This window comes from Sorex araneus, chromosome 1 (genome assembly GCF_027595985.1).
Source record: "Sorex araneus isolate mSorAra2 chromosome 1, mSorAra2.pri, whole genome shotgun sequence".
Classification (NCBI taxonomy): domain Eukaryota; kingdom Metazoa; phylum Chordata; class Mammalia; order Eulipotyphla; family Soricidae; genus Sorex; species Sorex araneus.
Genome location: NC_073302.1, coordinates 107,663,490 through 107,680,704, shown reverse-complemented (window position 1 = coordinate 107,680,704; position 17,215 = coordinate 107,663,490). Strand labels below are relative to the sequence as shown.

At 39.8% G+C, this 17,215-nt stretch overlaps 1 non-coding gene and 1 pseudogene across 1 annotated transcript; one reads left to right on the top strand and one right to left on the bottom strand.

The window, feature by feature from the left end:
• LOC101553333 (F-box/LRR-repeat protein 4-like) overlaps positions 1-17,215 on the bottom strand; it is a 94,754-nt pseudogene that overhangs the window by 60,404 nt on the left and 17,135 nt on the right.
• Positions 10,418-10,524, top strand: LOC129401282 (U6 spliceosomal RNA). The gene has a single exon (XR_008628213.1). It is a non-coding gene; the product is annotated as a U6 spliceosomal RNA (small nuclear RNA).

Sequence of the window (17,215 nt, the reverse complement as noted above, 5' to 3'; positions counted from 1 at the left end):
ACGAAGAGTACAAAGTTCAATAGTCCCATTTCAAAGTCCTAAAATTGGAGATTAAAATAAGCCATGAGCAGTGGGGAGATCACTAGTATATACACACTCCATATAAAGGAGCAAGCGCAAACAAAGGGTATATTTGAAAATACTACATATGCTCTGGTTACACACTGTGGTTGTAGTTTAAATCTGGTTTAACACATAGAAAAAATACAATTCAGTTAGTTTCTTAGAGTAGGGGACACTAGAAAGGATCTGTAGGAGAGTGACGGCTCTCAATACCTCTGGGTCCACAGCTCCAACCCACGACTGTCTATGGAACACCCTCCCTTTTATGAAACTTTTTCACTTCATAACCTCAGTTCTGCAGTTGATCTATTTCACTTAGTATGAGCCCTCCAGTTTCCTATATGTGGTATCAAAAAGTAAAATTGTATCTTTTCATATAGTTGAGTATTATTCCATTGCTCATAGATATTTTATCTTCTTATTTTGAAGGTAGATAATACTGTAATGAGAAAGGTATGCAGACATCTTTTTAAATTAAATGTGTGTGTGTGTGTGTGTTTGGTGTGTTTTGGATGGATAGATGTTTGGGAGGGGAATTGGTGGACCATATGATATATTTTTTGCTATTTTGAGAATTTGTGACCAGGGGATGGTTCCTTTGGTTAAGGTATGTGCAAGGTTTGTGCCTGATTTAGATTCCATTCTCAGCACCACAAGGTCCCCTGCACATTGGCAAGTGTGATCCTGGAGGCCACAGCACCACCAGGCTGGCTCAGGTGTCCATGACGCCAGGGGGATAGGGTGGTACTGCATCCTCCAGGTCTTGCATTGAACTCTAGCCCAGTTGGCTGCAAACACCACCAAAGTGCCCAAGGCTTTGCCCCAGTGTCCCTGCCTCCTCTAGCCCATGACTTCATTTCCCACCACTACTCCGCCCGCTGCTTGATGGTCTCTGTTTCATAATCCAAGCAAAGGGATCCACGTGATACTGTCACCCCTTGTTTTGTCTCCCTCTCTCTGTCCCACAGACGAGTGAGAGCATCCGGTATTTGTCCTTTTTCCTCTGACTTACTTTGCTTGACATGAAGCCTCTCCATTACATCCAGGTGAGAGCATGTGACATGATCTCATGATTTCATTCTTTTGTGTATATCATTCCGCAAATCCTTTATCCATTCACCTGCCATTGAATGTTTGGGCTGTTTACATATCCTGGCTGTTGTGCTTAGCACGGCAGTGAACGTAGGTATGCGTATCGTCTTTCTGAATCAATGCTTTTCTCTTTGAGTGCATAGATACCAACAAGTGGAATGTCTCAGTCATATGGAAGCTCTGTCCTTACTCATTTGAGAAGTCTCTGTACTGTCCACAAAGGCTGAGCCAGATGACATTCTCAGGAAGAGTAAGTCAGGGTTCCCTTTTCACCGAATCTCTGATACCAGCTCTCTTCAGTCTTCTTGATACTTACCATTCTCAGTGGTGTGGGCTGCTCGCTCAAATATGCATTTTGTAAATAAAAATTACACTAGAAAATGTCCAATTTGCTCTCAAGTATTTTATGTTGTTATAATTATTTATTTTGATGATCTGCATAGTTATTTATAAAAATAAATATTACAAGTATGGTTTTGAATATTCAGTGCCATTTCCTGAAGTGATTCATTGGTGCTCCTTACACAACATTTTGTTTGGGGGGAGTGAGGGCACACCCAGAAGTGCTCCTGTGCTCAGCCTGGCAGTGCTCAAGGGACTATGTGGGTTACGAGCAATTGAACCCGGGTCAGCTATGTGCTTAACCCGTGTACTATCTCTCAGACCCCTTAGACAACCTCCTAAAATTAAAAGAATTTATCAAAGATAACGTACTCATTTGGGATTTTAAAAGTAGCACCTCTAGAAAACTTCAAGAAATTATCCTTCTTTGAATAGATTATTTCTAGCAATTTCCCCAACTAAAGTGACTTTTTAATATCTTTAATATGAATATCAGTTTTTAATTCATACTTTCCCTTACACTTAAAAAAGATTTTTTTTTGGGGGGGTGTTCTACCACTTGAAAAGCATCATATAAAATCTCTAGAGAATTTCCAAGGGTGTTTTTCAAGTTTTGTCCATCAGTGACTAGTAGTTTAGTAAAATTAGAAATGAGGTAGATCTCATGGAAATTAAAGTGCTTCTCAAGGATAGTGTTTTTTGTTTGTTTGTTTGATGGGGCCTATCCATTAATGATTAGGGCTTATGCCTGATTCTGTACTCCAAGATGACTCTTGACAGAATTTAGAGGACCCTATGTAGTTCCAGGGATGGAATCCTGGTCAGCTATGTGCAAAGCAAGTGACTTACCTATTGTATTGACTATCCTGCCCCAAGATATAGTTTAAAATATACACATTCACATAAGGATAAAAGCATGATTCCCTGTTTACATAGAATGATATAGAGGGTAAAGCCCTCGCTTTGTACATGGTTGATTTGGGTTTAATTCTCCACATCCCATATGGTTTTCCTGAGCACCACTAGGAATGACTACTGAGTGCAGAGCCACTAGGAGAAACCCCTGTGCATTGCCAGGTGTGCCTCCCCCACTCCAAAAAAAAAAAAAAGGAAAGCAAAAGCAAAACAATGCCACAGGGATTAAAGTCTTAATCTCTGCATGCATTTTAGGCATTGCATGAAGCTGACCCCATTAATTCCCTTGTGTCTCATAGTCCCAATCCTTTCCTGCACAAAGAAAGAAGAGTAAAAGGACCTACTATATTATATATCCATGAGAAAAATCACTGTATCACTGTCATCCCATTGTTCATCGATTTGCTCAAGCGGGTGCCAGTAACGTCTCCAGTCATCTCAGCCCTGAGATTTTAGCAGCCTCTCCTTTCTCGTCCTTCCAAACAGTGCTGTATTGGAGGCTCTTTCAGGGTCAGGGGGATGAGACCCGTTATTGTTACCGTATCTGGCATATCGAATACGCCATGGGGAGCTTGCCAGGCTCTGCCATGCGGGATCCATGAGAAAATAAAACATTAAAAGTGTAACGGCTGATGCCACTCATCCAATCAGTTCACAGGATTAATTCTTATTCTGAGGATTTTGAATTAGCCTTCTAATGGGATTTTCTTGGTGTGACGTTGCTGGAGAGAAGAGGAAGACAGCTTGGAGTTAGAAGTGGAGTGAACCAAGGAAGATATTTAAGAGAAGGCAACTTGGGAGGAAGTTCATTCCCCACCTAGGTGTGTTCACTCAAGCTCTCGTAAGGCTTGGGAAGCTGTGCCCCCAGAATGACTGATAACCTTTCCCAGCATAATTTAAAGTAGCTTCAAAATGGGTTTTTAGGACTGTTGTAATTATTGAAAATTTGAGATAAAACTGTTGTATGATTTTTAAGTGTATCTAGTGGAATCAATTTGAAATCTCAATTTGATGTCCTTTAGTACATTTAACATATTCATGAAGAAGTTCTTTACAATTGGAGATTTTATGCCATTCCTTTTCCCTCATAATCTTATTTCCATTTGACTTCTTCCACAGAATTCTAATGTAGTATAGCTTATGATGGAAATATTTTCTGAGTCATCTCTGCAGGAAAAATGCAGAAATAAAAATTAAAAAATTGTCAAAGTACAGGGCCACAAATTTTCAAAAATTTTTTATTAGTGAATCACCGTGAGGTACAGTTACAAACTTATGAAATTTCATGTTTGCATTTCAGTCACACAGTGATCATTTACATCCCTCCACCAGTGCCCATTCTCCTTCAACAATGTTCCCAGTATCCCTCCCCCCACCCCCACCCCAACCCCCACCACGCCACCTGCCTCTGCGGCAGGGCATTCCTTTTTGTTCTCTCTTTTTGGGTGTTGTAGTTTGCAATAGAGGAATTGAGTGGCCATCATGTTTGGTCTATAGTCTACTTTCAGCATGCAGCTTTCAACCCAAATGGGTCCTCCTAACATCCTCTATTTGGTGTTCTCTTCTCTATTTCAACTGCCTTTTCCCCCAGCATGTGAAGACTGGCCACAAATTTTTTAATATTGCATATATGTACGTATGGATTGAATTTCTTGCAATAAATATTTGCAGGTACTTGATCAAAAACAATCTCATGGATGCTGAAGTTTGGAGAATAATAGTTAAAGAATACAAAAGTTGCTGAAAATAGATCCTTTAATGTGGAAGATGGAGAGTTTTTAAAAAGTAGTTTAAGTATCCAGGGCTCAGTATAATTTATCATGTGAAAATGAGTTCTGCACCAATACGTTTGTATTGTATTAATAAATCCCTAAGAAACCTTTCCATAGAAATAAATAGGCAAGAATGAAGGGATTTGTTCTACAATACCATTTATTCTTTAAATGCCTTCTGAGTTCCATGGTGGAATTCAGAGTGTGTATATAAAAGCCGTGTTGAATAATCAGAGTTGACAAAAGGATTAGGTTCTCTTCCAGTAGTGTCCGCAGAAAGAATTGGGAAAGAATCGCTTGTCCAACTGCTATAATCGTTCACAGCTATAAATGAGGGAAGTTTTGTCCCTTGAGCCTCAAGGCATGGGACAGCATGCATATGATCACCATTTTAGAGTTGAAGAAACTGAAACAAGTCAAACAATATTTGAAAATTGCACATTGTCCCAAACCCAGCTCATCATCTTTTCAGCTGGACTTAAATTTACCCACTTAGCCATTCACTCAGTGGAGAAGCGCCAGAGCTTGGTGGGCGGGGCCTACCGGGGGGCGGGCCTTTGGCATCCCTCTGTGATGCTTCTGAAGGATGAATTGCTTCTGTGCCAAAAGTCCAGCAGCCTTAGCCTTAGCCCATCCTTGCTGGGTTTAGATGTGACAATGTGCTACGGGCAAGATGGCTTCTCCAGTAGCTGCCCAGTAGAACCGGATAACATCGCTCAGATACTCAGAAATCAGTGCCCCAGAAGGTGAATTGAAAGATGCCACACAAGTTGGAGTTTGCAAGTAAATTCCTCTCCTCTGCTGGCAGAGATGTATCTGGGACTCCTGAACTCCTAATATCCGCCGCAGATGCATCCTGTGCTGGAAGCTGCTAGGTTCTTTCTTTTTTTTCCTTCCTTCCTTCCTTCCTTCCTTCCTTCCTTCCTTCCTTCCTTCCTTCCTTCCTTCCTTCCTTCCTTCCTTCCTTCCTTCCTTCCTTCCTTCCTTCCTTTTCTTTCTCTCCCTTTTTCCTTCCTTCCTTCCTTCCTTCCTTCCTTCCTTCCTTCCTTCCTTCCTTCCTTCCTTCCTTCCTTCCTTCCTTCCTTCCTTCCTTCCTTCCTTCCTGCCTCTCTCTTTATTTACTTCTTTCTTTTTCTCTTTTCATTTTAGTTGAATCACTGTGAGATATACAGTTACAAAGTTGTTCATGATTGAGTTTCAGTAATACAATGTTCCAACACCTATCCCTTCACCAGTGCACATTTCCCGCCATCAATGTGCCTAGTTTTCCTTCCACCCGTCTCCCTCTTTGACCTCACAGTCTGCCTCTATAGAAGACAATTTTCTTCTATCTCTCTTTTTTTTGATTGTTTATTTTTTTATTGAATCACCATGAAAAAATTACAAAGCTTTCAGGTTTAAGTCTCAGTCATACAATGATCAAACCCCCATCCCTTCACCAGTGCACATGTTCCACCACCAAGAACCCCAGTATACCTCCTATCCCACTGCCCCCCACCTGTGTGGCTAATGATCTTCACTTTATTCTCTCTGTACTTTGATTACATTTAATATTTCAACAGAAAACTCACTTATTATTTGGAAATTTCCCCCAATAATCAAACCTGCTGAAAAGGCATAGTTTGATAATTTGTTTTATATTTCCGAGAATGAAGAGTATATGAGGTCACGTGGCCACTATTGCGGCTGTGCAGTTTTGGATTTCTGGTATTTTAGTAATTAAGTCCAGAGGAATTTCTTCCAGAAGTTGTGTCACTGCAAGCTTGTACCGCAAGCTTGTACCGCCGGTTAGTTGGCTCTATAAGATGGTGGTCGCGACGTGGCCATTGCTGCCGCCACCAATGCGGAAAGGAAAAGCTGAAAGAGAAAAACCTTTTCCCTCCCAGGGCGGCATGGAGTCGCAGCTCAGTTCACAGTCTAGAGGCATTTCTGTTAAGAAGCCACTGGGTGCCGGAATGAGTTAGTAGGCCTCCAGGATCATGGTCTTTTAGGAGCAGAGGAGCCGTTTGTGTGCAGCCACTCTGGGTCTAATTTTTTTTCTTCTCTTTTTTATTTTACTTTTAGGCATGGTGGTTTGCATTACTGTTACTGAAAGGGTATCAGGCTTCTCACTTTCCCTCCTTTCAGCACTCAGTTTGTGTCCAGAGTGATCATTTCCAACCATCTTTGTCACAGAGGTCCTTTCTCTGTCATATCTTCATTCCCCCTTCCCTTTTGTGGCAAGCTTCCTACCATGGACCAGCCTCCAGCCCCTTGGTTCCACTGTCTTTGTTTTTCTTGACATCTTTCAGTGGCTCCGTAATTCAGTACTACCTTGCCTTGCTTTTTTCACCCTTTCTTTCTCCTTTCAGATGCCTTGTGGTCATGAGTCCTAAGGGAAGAAGTTCTCAGCCTATAGTTTTTCTTTGGCTTTTGCCCTACAAAGTGTTCTGAATGAGGACATATGTCAGTCACAGCAGAGTTGGGGGTAGAGTCTTCATTTTCCAGTGTTTTGACCAGCCAACCTCTTGGAAGTAGGAAGTGAAATGAGGGAGACATAACCCCTTCCTTTGAGGAGACCAATCCAGTCTCTCCCATCATCTCATGTACTTTATAGGACATGTAGGGGATTATGATGGATGATTCATCTCTGAGGAACAGAACGAAACGTTGGCCACATGTACCCAACTGCAGTAGGTTAAATACCTCTTGTCTTACTTGTCAGAATTCATGAGTTTGCTTCCTAAGAAGCTTTTATGTGAACGTATGGCTTTTTTCTTTCTGTGCATATAAAACAGAAAGAGAACAGCAAAACTATAACACACACAAACAACTGACCTAAAGAGAGACTCGTGTTTCCCAAGATGGAATTCTCTTATTCATTCCACTGGTATATGGAATTCCTATGGTAATCAAGGTTTTAATTTATTTTAAATTATTTTGGTGTTTTGGTTCCCACTTCCTTCCCTCTGCTGATGTTTTGGTTGCAGACTGGAAGTCATACACATCTTTGGTTATGGTACTCTTACCTTTGTGTCTGGTGCCTACAGAGGTTTAAATCCTTTACGTGTGGTGCTCAAACATGCTCACCAGGGTATGGCACCCTTGGCCATGTTGTTTGCAGGGCTCTTTAATTGTGATGCTGGCTGGGTGTCAAAACCCCTATTTGTGGTGATCTCTGGGCATTGCAGAGTTTGGGATCAAAGGCATCATAGCCTCCAGGTGCAAACAGAAGGGTTTCCATGATCACATTTGACAGATGTAGATGGCAACCAGGATTAAACTCATGGCCTCATGCTTGAAAGGGGGCGCGTTAGCCATTGAGCCATTGCTTGGTCCTCAGTTTATTATTTTAACAGTGATGAAGACATACCTGGCCTTCTCATTTCCCTGTCTTTTACACGAGAATCATTCTTTGTACTTGACTCATTCTCAAAGAAATGGGTGTGGCATGGAATTTCACAAAATTAAAAGCCAACTTTTGATGTAACCTTAGCCTTCAGTGAAGTACTCAAGCTTCTTTAAATAAAAAAAAGTTGAATGTCTAAAATTCTCAAAATTTTGATAGGGATCATGATTTTACAGAAGAGCATATTTAGTCGCAGGAAAAATAGCGGTGATTCTCTGGATTAATTGGAGGTAGTTTTGAGTGTGCCTGGGTCTATTTATTTGGTCTTGCATATAATCAGGTCTCCTACCATTAGGATGTTGGGAACAATTTCTTTTAGAAGAAAAAAAATGTATGATTTCTGTTTTGATGTTCAAGTATTTGTCCAGCTCCTGAAATCCTCTTAAGAATGAACAGCTGGGATGGAGTCTACTTCTTCAAGAAAGGGCCTTACTTACCCCGGGAGCTAAGCATTTATGAGAAAGCATTCCACTTCGCAACTGCCATGGAAGAATGTGAGAACAGCTGTAGAGGGTGACAGCAGCATGCAAGGCCTCTTCCTGACTCCAGGGGCAAAACAAGATGATCTTGGCTTAATTTTCTAGGCAGTTCCCCTTGCATTTGGTCCAGATTACAAATGTCTAGAACACTCTACAAGTAATTTTGCAGAATTGACAATAGTTCATGATACTAACATCTTGGTAATCATTAGTTTGAAAATAAGCAACTGGCTGCCTGGCCTGATAAAGAAAACTATTTGCCTCATCTGAAGACTGCTTAGTGAATTTTAAGGTGGATTGATCTGTTTCAAAAGAGTTTATATGATGTCTTTCTGTTCTTTTTTTTTTAAATAAAACTAATTAAAATTTTTTTCTGTGTAAGAATAATGAAATGACCCCCAATAAAATTAATCTAGTATAATGCTTTCTATAATTAAATACTAATTTAAGATCAGTGCGACCAATATGAGTAAACAACTAAATTAACTGTTTTAGCTCAGCTTTTTTAATGTAGTCTAATAGAAAAACCTATGCTGTACCCAAGAGCTCAGATATTATACAAGCTTCTATTATATGAAATATATAACATAAAATATAGAACATGAAAAATTAACAAACATCTTTATTAGGTATTTGATAAAAATATAAATATGATACCCCTTTATAGTTTAAATGTCTTCTTTCCCTATCCCTTGCTATGTTAAATATTTGATCCGTTAGTGTGAAAATTTGAGGAAATAAATCTAGTGTGGAATAGCTAAAACAGCTAATAGTGTTTATAATATTTATAACATGTCATGAAATGCATTTTACTCTGTTTTATTCTTTTGTGCTACACCCAGCAGTATTCAAGGGCTGTTACTGGCTCAGGGCTCAGGAGCCATTCCTGGTGATGCTAAGGAGACCACGTGATTCCTGGTGTTAAACTTGGCCTCTGGGATGCAAAGAATGCACTCAGCCTATTGAGTTACCTCCTTAGCCCCGATATATGTTTTGATCTAGGAGATTTGAGTTCTAGTCCAAGTTCTCAGCAAAGCATCTTCCTCCTATTAGGGACTGCATTGAATCAGTACAGTGCTCGATATGAGTATTGCCCTTAGGTTTTTTTTTCTTTTTGGATCACACTCGGTGATGCTCAGGGGTGACTTCTGGCTCTGAACTCAGAAATTACTCCTGGCAGTGCTCGGGAGACCATATAGAATGCTGGCAATTGAACCTGGGTCGGCCACGTGCAAGGCAAACACCCTCCCCACTGTACTATAGCTCCTGCCCCAAGTATTGTCTCTTAGATGATTTTAATCCTCCCAATTCATGAGCAGGGGATGTGTTTCAATTTTTTTGGCTCTTTTATTTCTTTTAGTAGTACTTTGTAGTTGTCTTTGTCTTTGGTCTTTTCTTTCTTTTGTAGTTGATTTTCAGAGGCACAACTGTGAATGGAATTGTTTCTTCAATTTCTCTCTCTTCTTTCATTATTTGCATGTAGAAAAGCCCTGGATTTTTGTGTGTTAATTTTGTAGCCTGCCACTTTACTATATAAGTCTGTTGTTTCTAGGAACTTTTTTTTAATTTTTAAATTTTATTGAATCACCATGAGATAGTTACAAGCTTTCATGTTTGGGTTACAATCTCACAATGATCAAACACCCATTCCTCCACCAGTGCACATTCCCCACCACCAATATCCCGGGTATAGCCCCCTTTTCCCACTCTCCCCCTGCCTCTATGGCAGAAAATATTCCCCATGCTCTCTCTCTACTTTTGGGCATTATAACTTGCAACACAGACACTGAGAGGTCATCATGTTTAGTCCATTATCTATTTTCGGCATGCATCTCCCATCCCAACTGGTTCCTCCAGCCATCATTTTCTTAGTGATCCCTTCTCTAATTCCATCTGCCTTCTCCCCTCTGCTCATGAAGCAGTCCTCCAGCTATGGGGCAATCCCCCTGGCCCTTGTATCTACTGTCCTTGGGTGTCAGCCTCAAGTGATGTTATTTTATACTCTAGGAGCTTTTGTTTAACCTTGCACTATTCACCATCGCAAAAGTCTGGAAACAACCAAGTGTCCAAGAACTGATGACTGGATAAAGAAGCTACGGAACACAATGGATATTACTCAGCCATCATAAAAGATGAAATCATGCAATTTACTGCTATGTGGATGGATCTGTAGAGTATCATGCTGAGTACCATCAGAGGGAGAGGGACAGACATGGTGGTCTCTCTCATATGTGGGACATAAAGAAACAGTAGGGGAACAACAGATGCCCAAAGGTGCTTGAAGGAGCATGACAACTGGTCTTTGGTAGGAAGCTTGCCACTAAAGTGGGGGTGCAAAGGATGCTCATAGAAGACTAAGGACACTGGTGCTCGCTTCGGCAGCACATATACTAAAATTGGAATGATACAGAGAAGATTAGCATGGCCCCTGCGCAAGGATGACACGCAAATTCGTGAAGCGTTCCATATAAAAAAAAAAAGAAGACTAAGGACACTAAAAGTGGCAGAGGGGAAAGGTGCTGGACACAGAGGCAGGCTGGGGGATGGGAGAGAAACTGAGACCATTGGTAGGGAGAAGTGGATTGGTAGAGGGCAAAGGGATTGGTGTCCCTCTTTCAAATCTAAATGAAAATGCTGGAACGTTGTGCACTCGGAACTTAATTGTGAATAACTTGATAAAGTTGTAACTCATGGCTATTCAATTTAAAAAAAATAAAGAAAAAAAAAGAGAATTACAGCAGACGTATCAAATGAGACTCTAGAAGCCAGAAGAGAATGGAAGGATAGTACAAAAACACAACAGAGTGAGCATCTCAATAACCATATTTTTTCCAACTAGATCATCATTTAGATTTGAAAGAATTACACAGAGCTTCATGGACAAGCAACAATTTAAGGAATTGGGAGCTTTGCAGGAATCAGCTTTGCAGGAAGCATTAAAAGAGCTTCTCTAAAGGACAGGGTAAGGGGCTGGAGGATAGCACAGTGGGTAGGGCATTTGCCTACTCGTGGCCAACCTGATCCCCAGCATCCCGTATGGTCTCCCAAGCACCGCCAGGAGTAGTTCCTGAGTGTAGAGCCAGCGCCAGGAGTAGTTCCTGAGTGTAGAGCCAGGAGTAACCTTGTGCATCGCTGTGTGTGACTCCCCCCCAAAAAAACAAAAATAAATAAATAAAATTAAAAAAATAAAATAAAGAACAGGGTAAACTTCCTGAGCATGGCACTCACTGTGGTGCGTATGTTTTCTGCTACTAGATTAAGAAAAGTACGTTTATTTCTAGCTTGCTAGGGGACTTTACACATTTTCAGTAATGAATTAATGTCTCATTTACATTGATTGTTCTATGTATGATCAGTTTTTTTATATCCAAATATTTTTATTGCAATCTTTTACTAATTCAGATACTTAAGCTATGGATATAATATTTTCTGTTAGAAAAAAATCAATATTCCTGTTCTTAAGATAAAACACCGTGCTTTTATAGGCATACTTGTATTTTTCCATTTAAATTTTCTTAATTCTCTTCAGTCTTACTAAATTTTACACTTTGTAGATATTACCTGTTTCATGGAAATTATAAAATATATTAACAAAGAATTATTTTAAAATTTATGATAGTGATGATATGATAATTATTACACTAAGATTCAAATACAAAATAAAATTAAAATTTATTGCAATATGTTTTGATGACAGAGTTGAAAGCTTAGTTATGTAAACAAGAATAGGTAGTATAATTTGTTATATTAAGTGACTTTAATTTATTTACATTGGTTAAAATCATATGGACTGGAGCAATAGCACAGCGACATATAGCAATTAATCACCACAGTGAATTTTATTGATTTATTTTCTAATAATTCCATTTACCTTTCCTTTAAGGCTTTTTTTTTCTTTTTGGGTCACACGTGGCAATGCACAGGGGCTACTCCTGACTTTGCACTCAGGAATTACTCCTGGCGATACTCAGGGGACAATATGGGATGCTAGGAATCGAACCCGGGTCAGCCGCGTGCAAGACAAACGCCCTACCCACTGTGCTATTGCTCTAGCCCCTCCGTTAAGTTTTACTGGAGCATCTAATACTAAATAAGTTTGTTATATGGCTGCCAAGGGGGCAGGTTGTGGGCTGGAAGGTAACCTGGGAACATTGGTGGCGGAAGGGCACATTGGTGATGGGATTGATGTTGAAACATTGTATTCTTAAAACAACTCTATTATGAACAACTTTGTAAATCATGGTGCCTTAACAAATATTAAAAAAAATCTAATCTGACAATTTTTATATTTTGATTATATGCAGTTCCATTCAATGTTATTTCTGAATATGCCAATGCATTTAAATATATCATTTTATATTTTCTTATTTTGTCCCATTAGATCCTCATTTTTTAAAAAAATTTTTTCATATTAAGTAATTTTTAGATTTTATTTTGATCTCTATTAATTTTCATTTACCTCCCTTCTCTTTTATTTCCTTTTTTTAAAAAAAATTTAAATTTTATTGAATCACCGTGAGATAGTTATAAGCTTTCATGTTTGGGTTACAATCTCACAATGATCAAACACCCATCCCTCCACCAATGCATTCTCCACCACCAATATCCCGGGTATACCTCCCATTTTCCACCCTCCCCCTGCCTCTAAGGCAGACAATATTCCCCATACTCTCTACTTTTGGGCATTATAACTTGCAACACAGACACTGAGAGGTCATCATGTTTGGCCCATTATCTACTTACTTTCAGCATGCATCTCCCATCCCAACTGGTTCCTCCAGCCATCATTTTCTTTTTTTTTATTTTTATTTTTTTTATTGAATCACCATGTGGAAAATTACAATGCTTTCAGGCTTAAGTCTCAGTTATACAATGCTGAAACAACCATCCCTTCACCAGTGCCCATTCCACCACCACCAAAAAACAAAACAAAACAACAGTACACCTCCCATCCCGCCCCACCCCCAGCCTTGTAACTGATAAATTTCACTTCACTTTCTATTTACTTTGGTTACATTCAATATTTCAACACAAACCTCACTATTATTATTAGGAGTACCCCACTAGAGTCAGACCTGTTGTGAAGAGATATGAGGTTGCGCAGTTTTGGATTTCTGTACTTTAGCAACTAAGTCCAGGGAGATTTCTTGCAGGTATTGAATCATTGCAAGCTTGTAAACCCCATCTGTGGTCGTCATAATATGGTGGTCACCATGCCCTTCACCCCCGGCAAGGAAGAGGCGAGAGAGAGAGAGAAATACCTTTCCCCTCCTGGGCAGGCATGGGGCCGAGGCTTAGTTCTCAGTCTGGATACATTCTGGGAGGAGCTGCCCATGCCGGAAAATTTAACTGGCCTCTGGGATCACATCTTGGTGGCCCAGCCATCATTTTCTTAGTGATCCCTTCTCTGTTCCATCTGCCTTCTCCCCTCCACTCATGAAGCAGTCTTCCAGCTATGGGGCAATCCCCCTGGCCTTTGTATCTACTGTCCTTGGGTGTCAGCCTCATGTGATGCTACCCCACACTCCACAAATGAGTGCAGTCCCTTTATGTCTGTCCCTCTCTTTCTGACTCATTTCACTTAGCATGATACTCTCCACGTTTATCCATTTATAAGCAACTCTCTTATTTCCTTAATTGCACTTCAGTTTACAGTATTTATCCTTTGTTTACCATAATATATGCAGCATATTGATACATATCACATATATTATTTAGTTTGTTCGCTATATTTCATTTTCATATTCCTCTGGAACTAAGCAATGAGAAAATTATTTATATTTTTTGCATATTTACTCTTTCTGGAACATTCCATTCTTTTATATAAACCAATTTCCCATCTGCTAACTTTTTTTAGTCTCAAGGACTTCTTTAAATGTATTTTGTAATGTGTATCTACTGGAGATAAATTTTTCTGGTATTTGGGTAGAAATGTTTCTATTTTCCTTCATTTTTTAAAAGCTATTTTCACAAGATTTTAGATTTTTCTTTCTTTTATTTTGCACATGTAAAGATTATTCACTTGTAGTTATTTGGCTTACATAATTTTTAATGAAGTAAGCAATTCTGTTCTTTTCTGAAGTCATTGTACTATTTTTCTTGCCACTTTGTGCATTTTGGAATATAATCCTTTTCCAAAAAGCCCTAAGACTTTGTGATGAAAATAAGCATAAATGTTCTAATATAATCTTTGAAAAAAGTTATAATACTTTCAAAAGATAAAAAAAACCTGAGCTTTATCTCATTGGTAAAAAGAAACTATTTTCTATAGTCTAACTTGTTTCTGTAGTACGTTTTCTGCTTCTTCACAATATTTTATATAGTGTATATTTCATGCTGCAGATACATTTTCCTTAATAAATTATGAGTTTCATTTCAACAGATAATTTACTTAAGCCTGACAAAGATCATTTTAAAGCTTTGTTAGAGAAATTTTAGAGTGGATGGTTTAATTTCTCTTTTTTTTTATGTGGACACTATAGAGGTTAGACCCATTGACCTCTCTAGGTCTTTTATGGACTGTCAGAGTGATTTAATAACATGTCCTCACTCTGACAGGTTGGTACTGAAATGTCTCTCAGTGTATGAGTTCTAGTAAATTACTCTCTTTCTTTCCTTCCTGCCTCCCTGTCTTCCCGGCCTGCCTTTCCTTCCTTCTTCCCTTCCTTCCTCGCTTCCCTCCCTCCCACCCTCCTTCTCTCCTTCCCCCCTCCCTTCCTTCCCTCCCTCCCTTCCTTCCTCCCTCCCTCCCTCCCTCCCTTCCTTCCTCCCTCCCTCCCTTCCTTCCTTCCTTCCTTCCTTCCTTCCTTCCTTCCTTCCTTCCTTCCTTCCTTCCTTCCTTCCTTCCTTCCTTCCTTCCTTCCTTCCTTCCTCGCTTCCCTCCCTCCCTCCTTCCCTCCCTCCCTCCTTCCCTCCCTCCCTCCCTCCCTCCCTCACTCCCTTCCTTCCTTCCCTCCCTCCCTCCCTCCCTCCCTCCCTCCTTCCTTCCTTCCTTCCTTCCTTCCTTCCTTCCTTCCTTCCTTCCTTCCTTCCTTCCTTCCTTCCTTCCTTCCTTCCTCTCAAAACTCCCTCCTTCTAGTGATTGGGAAACCATATGTGGTGACAGGTGTTGAACTGGAGTCAACCACGTGCCAAGGCTAGCACCTTAATCTTGATTTTATCCAGCACATTTCCCAGTCATTTTTCTTTCTTTATTTCCTCTCCCTTATCTTGTGAATTCTTACAAGTACATATGCAATTTTGAACTGGACCAGAGATTACAGAGAGCCACACATCAAACTCTCTTCCTACCCTACACTTCCTGTCCCCCAGCCAATGAGGGCTCCTCTGCAGCCCTTGGGTTTCCTCTCCCTGCTGAGCGGTGCGCAGAGCACCTCCGGGTGCAAAGCAATCATAACTGTGGTGCTTATCTTGCTTTTTTCTCAGGGATCACATACCTGTGTCTTTTACAGTTCAACATATAAAATAACCGTTTTCTATATTTTGGCCAGTTTTATGGTTGTTTGTGCCAGGAGAATTACCTTGCCCAAAGTTACTTTGTGATGAAAACAAGCAGAAATTTTCTAACAGGCTTTAGAAATAAACCTGGTGAGGTTGTAACTCAGCCATCTTTGCAACTTTAAAAAATTCATTTGTCTTATGAATATTACATGCAAAAGTGTTTTCTATTCTGACAATGTTGGCTAGACCTTATCGACGTCCAGAAAAGACAAGTTTTACTGCATGAACCTTGGATGCTTTCCCAAGGCCAGTCGTTTTAGAAGTGAAATGGCAGAAAGGAAGGGGAAGCAATCAAACACCCGCAAGCGATCTTACACTCTGGACACCCCAGTACAGTCGTAATGCTGTTTCATAAAAGGCAGAGGGAGATTTATTTTTCGACTTTGGTATGGCTGATATGTTTCAAAGAGCATGATACGAAATACCAAAAGATGCTGAGTCTTGTGCCTGCCTGGTCTATCACTTCTGATCATGTGATTTTGGAGGAAGTGAGCCTTCTCATCTGTGAAATTACATCTGACTTATCTACCTCAGGAGATTAACATGTGGTTTAGATTCCATTAAATAGATTGGAAAGGACATATTCGACTGTAAAACACTATATAAGTTTTAGTACTTGTCATACTTTGAGAATTCTGAGACAAATTTGTAAGTAAAGATGACAATTTTAAGTATGAAACTTTCAAAGCAAGGAGGACAGCAGTGGAATGGAAATAAAAATTACCTAACTCTTTCCAACGAGGCCAATGGAACTAATAGGTTTAAAGTGAAAAAAAAATAATGTACTTAGGAAATAACTTATATTGTTTAAATTTATCAATAAATAATTAAAAACTAATATGTGTTCTTAGGAACCAAGAAAGTTCATCAAAATGTTTAAATGTGTTATGAGTATTTCTTCTCAACCAACGAAAAGAGATGGATAAGATTTCTTAGTTTATGGTGCTCTAATTTCAATGTCTAAAGAACCTAGACTGAAAGACAATTCTCTTTTTTCCAATCATTTTTTAAAATCTAATCACTGCGAGATAGTTACAAAGCTTTCATGATTTAGTTTCAGTCACACAGTGATCAAACCTGTCCCTACACCAGTGCACATTCTCCACCACCAATGTCCCCAGTATCCCTCCTGCCACCCCCACTCTACCCCACCCCCTGTATTTATGGCAGATACTATCCTATTTACTCTCTCTACTCTGGGGCATTGTGGTTTGCAATACAGATACCGAGAGGTCATCAGTTTTTGGTCCTTTGTCTACTTTAAGCACACATCTCCCATCCTGAGTGATCCCTCCAACCATCATTGACGTAGGATCCTTTCTCTATTCCAACCGACTTCTCCCTAAGCACATAATTCTTGTTTTTCAAAGATGTTATTCTCTATTCTTTATTTATTTTTAATTTTTAAATGAATCACCGTAAGGTAAAGTTACAGACTTACAAACTTTCGTGCTTATGTTTCAGTCATACAACGATTGAGTACCCATCCCTCCACCAGTGCCCATTCTCTACCACCAGTGATCCCAGTATCCCTCCCACTACCCCCCTTTCCCCCATTCGCCTCTGTGGCAGGGCATTCCCTTTTGCTTTCTCCCTCCTTTTCTCTCTCCTTTCTTTCAACTTTTGGATGTTGTGGTTTGCAATATAGGTATTGAGTGGCCATC